This window comes from Amblyomma americanum, chromosome 1 (assembly GCF_052857255.1).
Source record: "Amblyomma americanum isolate KBUSLIRL-KWMA chromosome 1, ASM5285725v1, whole genome shotgun sequence".
Lineage (NCBI taxonomy): Eukaryota > Metazoa > Arthropoda > Arachnida > Ixodida > Ixodidae > Amblyomma > Amblyomma americanum.
Window position 1 is genome coordinate 44140021 of NC_135497.1, and position 11129 is coordinate 44151149.

The window sequence follows — 11129 nt, forward strand, 5'->3', positions numbered from 1 at the left end:
GCACCCTGTAGCTATACATGGAGGCCGCGAACCTCCGGCACTGACCTGATCAAAAATTGAAATCAATTAACGCAGTCGCGTTTGCATCATACCACAATTTCCACACTGTTAAGGCGTCTAACCAATGTGTTTGCCGTCGTTCAGTGCATTCAACAGAACATATTGCAAAACCGCATCGCCAAAGCCATCGTTCACTGACATATCGCGACGCCACCGGAGGACCGGCTAACTCGGCGAAGGATGACGCAGCATTTTTGTATAGCTAAGGTGAGGTATAGTATGGTTGCGTTTTGGTTATCCGGTTTGTATCCGACACTTTGAACACAGGCACGCACACGAGGGCACGAGCGGAACCGTTTTACACCAACAGTGGCACGAAACGGTGTCCTGGGCCGTCTGCATATCGCAGTAGCAATCGCAGTAATGTGTCTGTAGTAACTGAAATTTCATGGTTGAAAATCACACGATGGTTTCTGAGGGGTGCCAGCAGTAGTGCTGAGCTCAGGGCAGGCGTCAATTGGCAAAAAAACATTGGTCAACAGCTCGCGTTTCCCACGGCTCGGCGGGCCCGCTCGTGCTCTGGACGGTCAGACACCTCGAAGCGCGCAGCCGGCTGGGCTGCTAGCTGCGAAGCCGGTCGGCTTCGGTGAATGAAGCCGCACGCAGCGCAGGAGATGGCGGAGCGTCGACTGACTGGATACAGCTCAACAATGAAGCGTAAAAGGCCTTTCAGAAGCAGGTACCCCAACTTCCAGCATTGACCTTCTATCATGACGTTGCAAGACAGCCGTCTCGTAGCTGCTGTCCTGACATCGCAAGCGCCTGGCGGCCACATCTCTGTTCTTTGAGCGGATGAACGGGAATGGCAGCACGCAGCGTTTTCTTTTCCCGGCTCCCTGAGGCTACGCAGTGAGCAGCCGTAACCGCCATGCCTAACGCATAAAAACACGCTCTCGGCGTAAAAGGGGCAAGAAGTGGCGTCGCTCCGTAAGGCTGTTGCCGATCCTGATGGGCATCATGCACGCATATGCGCCCGCACACTGCAACACAAGCTTCCTGCGTTTTTTGCGTACATGTTGGGGCGCAAAGTTGACTTACACGAAATGGGTCTGGCGTGAGAACGCGGAGTCGGCCCTGACCGGAACGCTGTATTCACAGCCCGCGGCTTTATGGTTGTTCCGACGAGCTGGCAAACGTTGCGCGCAAAACTTTGTATGAAAAAAAAATATATTTTTGAAGATGCGAAAGATAGTCTCAAGCTTTTCAGCATTTGCAAAAGCACAAAACGTACGCTTACAAAACGAGCCCGCACGTTTCCTCCCATGAAAACTATGTGCTGTAAGCGAACGCTGGTCACTCAAGGTGTGAGGCAAGTCGGTGGGCATACGCTGTAGATGAAATGCGCTCGTTGCTCACCTTTGCACCGCAAAATTTTTTTTTCTCCCTGGTAGGGGCAGGGGTGGCCGTGGTGGTGTTCGGGGTCCCACGGGGCGCCAGATAATCCGGACTGACTGAGGGCCACCCACCTGGAAGACCAGAGGCGTTCACTGTCAGCTGTTCACGTCGTATCAGTTTGTGTATCGGATGCAATAACCGGTACGTAACTTTGCTTTTAACCCGTTGCGCAACGCTTGGACCGCAAGCAGGCAGGCAGACAACTGTTGGCCGCCAGCATATGGCGCAAGGCACTCTTAAGAAATACTCGTCGAAATTACCGTCAATGAACATGTCGTAGCAAAGGTAATATTTATCGACGTCAATGAAAGTATGGCACTATATCACTTAGTTGCCCAAGCGGAGCGTCCAGCCCGTGTTTGGCAATCGTAAGCAGCACGTCACCGGCGCGCCCTCCGACGCATCGGTTGGCACTGCGGTCGTCATGAACCCCAAATAGTGAGTGCGCTCCCTATTAGAAACAACCCTGTTCCGCGTTCAGCTGCTGGCAACCAGGCGGGAGATCTGCCTTCAAGTTCAATCAAGATATTCCGTGCACGCCTCGCTACCGTCGACGGAGCCGGTCTGTTTTTACACTGGCCTGAGGTCAAAGTACAGCGACCAAGTTGAAAGTGAGCGTCAGCAAAGTCATGAAAATGACTGTACTGTCTATAATTCAGGATCTAGCTCAATTTGGCGCCAAGTGCCTTCACTGGCGACTGACGGCAGCCGATGGAGAACCTCATGACGGCGTCGTTTTGGTAAAGCCCAATAAATGACACTGGCAGAAGGGCGCGCAAGAAGCAGGCCTCATGTTTGGTTTTCCGTTCTTCCATGTTTTGGCGTAAAATTCAGTGTGCATGGTGAATTTTTGTGGTTTTATTTTTTACTCTCCGGAATTCGAGTATTCACAGAAAAATGACCGGGGAAGCCTCCCTGTGTTTCTTCACGATGCGAAAAACGTCTGAAGCCGCTGACACCATACAGAGAACATTACAGTATTCGCAGCGAGGCTAGCACCACATTGGATACGAACTGCATGCGCTGCTGAGCAGACAGTGTGGTAGCTCATTCCTGACCATCACCGATAAATTGCGTTAGCAAGGCATGCTTTCGACGCATGTCATAAGCACTAAACGTCGGAGTGCCTCAGGGGCCCGTATTATTTCCTCCGTCAATCCATTTAACCGTAAGGAACCTGCCGTCTGAACTCAACATATTAACACACCTTCAACTCAACATGTACTGTGCTGCACTGACTCCCCATCGGACCAGAAAATAGGACGACTATTCACACCCACGCCACTGAATATCCATCACATGCTCCATCACTAAAACAGAGCACGCCACCACGAGCGCTGCACTCACATGCATAACGGTCGGTGCACTACCAATTAACAACAGGCCCGTGATTCGCCGCTCCAACCAAAATGTGGGCTTCATACTATAGCAGGGCGGAAAAGCGGGCGAGTTCCACCGCGTGCTCTCTCGAGCGTCAAAAGTGCCCGCCGCGTTGGCTCAGTGGTTATGGTGCTCGGCTAGTGACTCGAAAGACGCGGGTTCGATCCCAGCCGCGCGGTCACAGTGCGATGGAGACGAAATGTCAGAGGCCTTTGTACTGTGCGATGTCATTGCACGTTCAAAAAGCCCAGGCGGTCGAAATTACCCGGATCCCTCCACTATGGAGTCCCTCATAGTCATAGTCGCTTTGTGACGTCAAACGCCATAAACCAAGCGTCAGAAGAATCTTCGAAAAACAGAAATTATTCGCGCACGTAAGAAACGTAACAAAAAATATTCGTTCTGTTTTTCTGCCGAACTCAGATTTTCTTTGCGCAGGCAGCTTCACTTGCAAAAGCTTCTTGAAAAAATTCCATTGATGCGTGACTTTCTCAGTTCAAAGCCTGCATGGCCGAAACTAAAATAAGGCTGTTCAGATGCGACAAGGACTCGTAATTTTGTTGCGAAAAGCCTTACGCGACATCCCAGGTTTTTAAAACGCTTTTCTAGCGCGAGAAACGAGCCCCTAATTCCCTGGGTGACTTTGCATTCGAAAAGGTGGTGGTAGTAGTGGTTTTTTTATTAAAATAATAGTAAAAAGGAAGGAAAAGATTTTTGCTAGCCCCGGCATCAGCCATCGATACTGAAGCACCTGAGCTGGGGCAGCGGAAATAAAGGATAGCAGGCAGAATGGAGAACTTTAATGAAAGAGGTGATGGGACAGGAAGAGAGGATAGGGGGAGAAGTAACATATACAAACTATGTACACAATAAGAAATTTGTCCAGCTTGTGCGCGTGATTAGTTCATTTTAGAGGAATTAAATCACACATGCGCACAGCACTGTGTTGGCTACAACTGGAGTGGGGCGTCCAGTTATTAATCGTTGAAGGTAGAACTCGCGGAGCGGCATTCTAAAGGTGATTACGTTATTGAGGGCGTTCGATACCTGCCAGATGTTTAAATCCTCTGTGCTCACCAGCGCCTCTGCTATACGGAGCGTCAGATCGCACTCCATAATGAAGCCTAATCACTTAAGATAAACTTACTGCCGCTATCTGTAGTTTATCATCAAAAACATTCTGTGGAGCTGACGACCTTCCTGCTTTCATCGCTAAGATTTGTTGCAACATCCTGGCGCCTCTAATATCAGCAAGTCAGCTTTACTGCCACATGGAAGGAGGCTCTCGTGGTTTCGACCTTTAAGCCAGGAGTGAGTACTACTGGCGGAAGCTACTGGCTCGTCCCTCTTCTGCGTTCCTCTGCTAAGGCGTTGGTAGTGATTCACGCATTCGTGTCTCTCGTTTGTCTTCAAATACACCTTTCTTGACTATGAACACGTTCTCTAACAGGTCATTTTATTGAAACTAACCTTAATTTCTTGAGCAGTGTTGCTCCTATAGTCCCTTGCCATTAGGAGGCTGACGCCGTTTATTTTGATTGCAGCAAGACTTGAGACGTACAGGAACACTGAATCGTCCTTGAAAACTTGTCGCCTTGAGGCATCCATATCTCGAGCGCTAAAGACAAGACAGAAGGAAAGCACACAAGTCACACAACCGAGAACGCTGACTGGCAACTTGATTGCGAGATCTGACACGTGCCACTTTTCCGCCGGCACTAGTTGCTTCCGTGCATGTTTTTTGTGTTTTATTTCCTTTCTGGTAGCCAGCAAGTATAAAAGCTTCCTGGCTGTCCGATAAAATTCAGTTGTCAGTCAGCGTTCTATTGTGTCACTTGTATGTTTCTTTTGTTTCGTCTTTAGCGCTGTAGTTATGAAAGTTAAAAACCAACTCGCCCAGCATATTCTACTGTGGGCCTTAAGTCATTTGTAAATCATATAGCAGCTGGCTTACTATAGCTACCCCATGCTACTTTTGTAAATCACATTGTAGCTAGTTTGCTACCGACCTAAAAACGGCAGGATAAGACGGGTGACTAATGGTGGACAAAAATTCTCGTCCTTTCAGCGTAGCATCTGGGTTTTTTTTATTGGTTTTTTGGGGAAAGGAAATGGCGCAGTATCTGTCTCATATACCGTTGGACACCTGGACCGTGCCGTAAGGGAAGGAATAAAGGAGGGAGTGAAAGAAGAAAGGGAGATAGAGATTCCGTAGTGGAGGGCTCCGGAATAATTTCGACCACCTTGGGATCTTTAACGTGCACTGACATCGCACAGCACAAGGGCGCCTTAGCGGTTGCCTCCATAAAAACGCAGCCGCCGTGGTCGGTTTCGAACCGGGGACTCCGGATCAGTAGCCGAGCGCCCTAACCACTGAGCCACCGCGGTGTCTGGGATTCCCCAGGTTCCAGAGGGATCCAACTTTTGGGCCTCTTCTGATGAACCTCTACGACCTCTACGGTGGGATTGCTCATTCGCAGACTTCGCTCTACGCTAACGACTTAAATATATTAGGATATGTCTGTTTCTCCCCGACTGCAGGTTGATCCAAGAGTATGAGCACTCCGTCCACGGGCGGTGTAAGGCACATAGGTTGAACCCAATCGCGAAAGGAAAGCAGGCTGTAATTATATCGTTCACACGCAAGAGCAATGCGATTGTGTTGTTCTACACTCTCAACAATGACGCCATTACGGGTGTAACTGTTTTCGTGACTTAGGTGTCCAGCTGGATGCCAAGTTTCAATTTTTCGCTCACATTCTGGAGTTAAAGAGCAGATGTTAGGCGTGGTGACAAGCGCTCCCAGTCTTACCCGATATATAACATGCTATGTAGCTTTCTGCCGCAGCCTTGTGCTCCCTATAGACGTTCCTCCGGTGTCTGAAGACACTATCTGCCCATCTTGCCTACTCCTCGTGAATGTGCAGAAGGCGCGTCATGGCTTTTCCTAACTGCTTGTCCGCCTTTGAAAACATTTGCAGTGCTACCCTGCGCGGCCTGGGACTAGACACTTTCGCAGAGTAGACGGCGGTCGCGGCACCTTGTTTTCCTGTACAAATACATTTATGGACACATCAACTGTGTACGCACCTAGCGTCCATGGTAGGCCTCACGAGTATGAATAGACCCAAAGACCAAGACGAGTATTTGACGTCGCTTCGTCCAACCTCAGCCCCATTGTGAGAATGATGTTTTTAACAAACAACTAATGCATTTTTAATGCCTTCGTGCCTTAGGGTTCAATAAATGAAAATGAAATGAAACTACTATATGGGATGGCATCTCACCTAGAATGTGTTTCATGGGACGTTAATTGCTTTCAAGCTAGGCTTGCAGAGTCTACTGGGCTTCAGCATTTGTTCACTTTTTCCAAGTCGTTCCGTTAATTTCTTCTTTACTCTATGCATATCTGTCTTTAGGTTCTTGGTACGGTGTGCTGGCGTGGCTTGTTAAATTTGTGCACACCGGAAAAATAAAAAGCTATAAGTTCCGTCTCACTAATTCTCGGTTTGGCTTGTGCGGGTTTAACATCCCGAATCGACTGAGGCTATCAGGGACGCCGTAGAGAAAGGCTCCAGAATTTACCACCCTGGGTTCTTTAACGTGCACTGTCATCGCACAGTACACGGGCCTCTAGAATTTCGCCTCCATCGAAATTCGACCTCCGCGGCCGCGATCGAACCCCCATCTTTCGGGTGAGCAGCTGAGTGCCATAACCACTGAGCCACCGTGGCGGCTACTAACTGCCGACACCAGTCAGAGCTACCAGAATGTTGGCGTAAATCACAAACTTGGACAAAGAGAAGTCCTATTGTCGAAACGTTGGAAAGCGTTCTGAGGGCTTCCCCTCCCTTGTTCAATTTGGGATCACACTTGGGCTTATACATATGGCGCATTATGTGTACAAATTATATGGCACCAAACAGCCCCACCGGGCACACACAGAGGTTCACAAAGCAAGAAAAGCAGAAATCAGAAAGAGTCACACAAGCGTGACATGTACACGCACTGCGCTGCACATGTAAAGCTTTCTCCGTCAGTATTCCGTAAATCTCACTCTCACCTACGGGGTAGCGCTAGTGGCTCTTGCCCGTTGAGCAAAGCTACCGGCCTTAATTATGAAGTTACGACTGTAGAAACGTGGTTACTCTACCTAACACCCCGCGGCTGGAGGTATGTGTATTTTAAACGCCATTTTATTCACAATCTGTGTCAGTTATATTCTGTGACTTTATATCAGAGCTAAGGGAACGGTTACTAACCAGGTACTGACTTAGTGGCCATAGGTAGTAAAGAAGGTATGAATGGCTTACTTTTACTAACTTGAAGAGGATAGTAAATGGTAAAGTAATAAACCACAGCCAGAGTTAGTGACTGCTTTACTTGCTACCATTTTACTACCCTTTTAACGCGACAGCGTTAAGGAGCTCGGGCCGCAGAAAAGCCAGAATCATCGGCCGTGAGCGAAAAATCCCTCCTCCTCCTCCTCGCAATGTACGCCCGTGCCCCAACAGAGAGCGCGCGACGGCAGCGCAAGGAAAGGAATAAGGGACGCCTGTCACATATTTCGCCGGACAACCCGGATCGCGCCGCAAGGGAAAGAAAATGAAATGAAAATTGGTTTTAAGGAAAGGAAATGAGGCCGCCTCACATATCTCTGTGGACACCCGAACCGCCCCGTAAGGAAAGGAAAATGAAATGAAAATTGATTTTAAGGAAAGGAAGTGACGCGTCTGACGTATCTCTCGTTCGGGCGCAGAGGGGCCGTGCGGGCGCGCGGGAATCACGGGGTGAGTGGCGAACAACGCAGCGCACATTCAAAGCGCGTTCACCACGAAGCTTGCGGCTTGCTGCCCGTCCGTTCGGTGCGGAAGCTATGCTGGCGTTCGTGGCATCGGGTTTGTCGAGAACGATGTCCCGACGAACGACGACTGCTACGTGAGTCCGCGCGTTTTGGCAAGGCGCCTGGCAGCGCTTCTACGTGGTTTGCCGCTCCGCGCGTCCGTTTCACCGTACGTAGCAGAGCGATTTGTCTAACGGGCAAGGCGTTGCGCCGAACTAGCGATATGGCGTTCCGTGGAGTCCCTGGCAGTGCCGCAACACGGTGTCGTGTTCCACTTTTAAAGGCGAAGCTTAAGCGTCCTTTATTTTTTTAAGTGTTATGGCCACATCTTAAGTGTTGTATTCCCTGCCCCAAGCAGTAAAGACGGGATGCTGATCACTGCTTAGCCGTGGGCTTCTGTGGCTTAATTGTCCCACTCATCCCAGATGGCTGCTACTTTCTCGGAGACACGTTCATAGCCGGTGTCCCTGCGGACCTTTAAACCGCTTCTTAACCACTTAGAGCGCAGGAGCCATGCCCCTGAATGCGTACCACTCCTGGCCCAGCTCCGAAAGAACGGCGCCTCATGACTACTGATGGAGCTTCTGGGCCTATCGCCCACCCCTGTCTGTCATGCAGCTGAGCCTTCAGCACACACACACCCACACCTGACACACACCTGACAACAGCCAGCTTGCCTGGAATGGTCTCCACGAAGCGCCACACTCCGTCATCAGGTAGGAGCCGTCTACAGCGAAAACCTCGCGGATTGTCATCTACAAGGTCGGCTGCGTTTTGTACAGCGGAAGCTCTGCTGCAGCGGCCTGGCCGTGCACAGGTAGTTCAGTCTGCCTACTCCTCCACCGTGGTCGAACTAGCTTATTTTGTGGCTGCATCGAGCCAAAACACACGCTGTTTCAAGAAGCTTGCAGGGAAAGCAACTTCTCCAGAGCATAGCTCTTCGAAGTCGCCAAAATTTGGCGGGCTTAAGGTATTGCGTTTCTGAGTTTCTGGAAACTGATATCGCTATTACTGTACGCCTCTCAATAACTAAGGAGCCTAACAGTAATAGTGAAAAAGTTAACTATTCAATATTACTTGGCCAGCCTACTAGTTGGCATGTCCTAGTTGTTTCACGATGTGCTACACCACTGACAATGCTATGCGGAAAAAAAGCACTCTTCTAACTCAAAAAGCATATTTTAGTGAGCGAACTGCTCACCATGGCCGGTGACAGAAAAATTAATGATTGGCCGCTCGGGACGACCAACCTGAGCCGAACAAGGCCCACTGGAGCACCTTACGCACTGATTCGAATGTTGTAAACGTTATCTTGCATTACTTTTTAGTGTTACTGACGCAGGCACCCATAGATATTCATTTCACTTTACGCGGTGCGCATGCCGAATGCCATCGATGGTACACTCGTAGTCATTGTTTTTTCGCGCCTGGCTGTAAGACCGCAATAAGAACAGTGAAAAAAAATACGTATAAACCTGAATAATTTTCCCGCCTGTCGCCGATCCCCGGGCTGATGCCCTAATTCGCAAATTCCGTTTTACTTGGTCGCGTGGTGCGACCTTGCGACACTCGCAGACGCGAATGGATCGTCACTACACAGCTTGCCTGCGTGGCAGGAAAGTGTGGAGAGATTGTGGGTTGCCGACGCCTGCCCGATCGTTACTATGACGTCTACGGTGCGCCCGTCGCGATAATGCGCTGTCTGTGTGTGGATGCTTACCTTCTTTGTGCTCTGTGGTAGCAGAGCGCAACACACTAAGGGAGATGCACACAACTGGGGCTGACATAAACATTAACTTTTTTACTCGAAGCACGCGCACTCAAATGCCATCAAACACGTGGAACATCATCACAAGAATCAAATGCTTCAATACCAAAAAGAAAACAAAAATTTGCTGCGGTTTAACTACTGCTGTGGCTGAACCTGGTCAGAGAGAGAAAGCTGTGGCGTGAACGCTGCGGCCTATTGCTGCAGTGCCACGTGTCTGCCACAACGTTGTAAGCGCTAATGAATGCAGCCCACACCTCTCTCTCACCACCGCCACGCACCTCAAAGCGCGATTGAGGCGTTCATTGTCTCAGGGAGCCAGATATACGCCTTAATTTCCTCAAAATCATCGGAGTCTATCTAGAACGTTGTCAATTATACTCCAACGGCAATGAACACAATGAACGCCGACGGCCTATAGAAATAGAGGCGAGCGCTCGGTTTCAGCGGCGGCGGCTGAGTGGCGTCATATATAGCTGTCGCGCGGTTTCTCCTCGGTTCGAGGTAAAACTCGGGTACACGGCGAAGAAGCTACGGAGGGCAGTAGTAAAGCTTTCGCTTTAAAAATGTCAGTCGATTTAGGTAATTAGGCCAAATGCGGATATGTGCTTTAGTAAGACGTTAATTGTCGGTTGGAGGTATACGACCTATTAGTTTGTACGAGGCTGCCGCCTAAATACCAGCCCAACTTGTTCCGCTTAGCTCTGCGCAAGAATAATTTGAAAAAGCATTTTCCTCCGCTGCTGCTCATTCCGCTTAGCTCGACGCGCATAGGGGCGATGCCGCCTAATTAGCGCCCCATGTTTTCTCCTGGCTACCACCGGCGACACCTTGGCAAGTAAGCCACCCCGTGGGCAGATAAGCAGTGGAACAAAGCAGGTACTATGGCAGGTCTTGCCATCGGTGGGTCTTGGGTTGGGTTGCGACCCAGGTTGCTCTTCCCGAGCAGCCGCTCACGAATAAATGGGCTGCCGCCTGACACGGTTGGCAGGTTAGGCGGCCTGCCACTAAACCGGCTTCGGACAAACAGACTGACAAACACACAACGCCAAAATGCGGGTAATGGCCACTATAAATGCTAGCACACTAAACTAAAAAGTGACCAGCACCGAATCAACCAGGGCCAGTTTAGTTCAGTTCTTGAGATCTTTCGAGTGCAGCGTTCCTTTAAGCTGACGCGTAACTGCATAGACCATATTTTTTGTGCCCGTGTCGCGCTGCGTTTTCGTCCAGCATGAATCCGTGACAATTCGCCCAGTTTTTCATCCTCGTGATCTTACCTGGGCCCGCAGCTGTTGGTGTGCCCTGACGCACACGGACTTCTTAAGGTAATACTTGAACGAGGGTCCAAGTATGTTTGACTCTCGGCGGCCCTGGAGACGAATTTTTCCTGCAAGGATTATTAATGAACAAACCAGTGAGCAACGTTCACAAAATTATGCTGCCCTCTCTGCCTGCTCTAGGCAGTCGCCAAAGGTTCCCTGCTCTTCTGGCTGAAGAGTACCCTCCGGAGGTGCATTTTGAGCCCCCATGGACAGGTAATTTAGAACCCCGAGGTTATTACGAAAATCAAGCTAGTTGTTTTCAATGCTGCGTTCTTACCAGAACCATTATAGAGTAGAGATCAGGGTGCGAGCTTGCACTGTGGCGTTAACTGATAATTTGGTTTATTAAGCATTAGGG

General features: G+C 49.7%; 1 protein-coding gene across 1 annotated transcript in view; it reads right to left on the bottom strand.

Annotated features, from left to right (window-relative positions):
• LOC144129088 (uncharacterized) overlaps nt 1-10804 on the bottom strand; it is a 56327-nt gene extending 45523 nt beyond the window's left edge. Inside the window, exons 1-2 of the mRNA XM_077663026.1 lie at nt 10727-10804; nt 1417-1526 (exon numbers count right to left, since the gene is read on the bottom strand). The gene's annotated coding sequence lies outside the window, so the exon portion shown is untranslated. The remainder of the gene's footprint in view (nt 1-1416; nt 1527-10726) is intronic.
• Nucleotides 10805-11129: the final 325 nt, after the last annotated feature.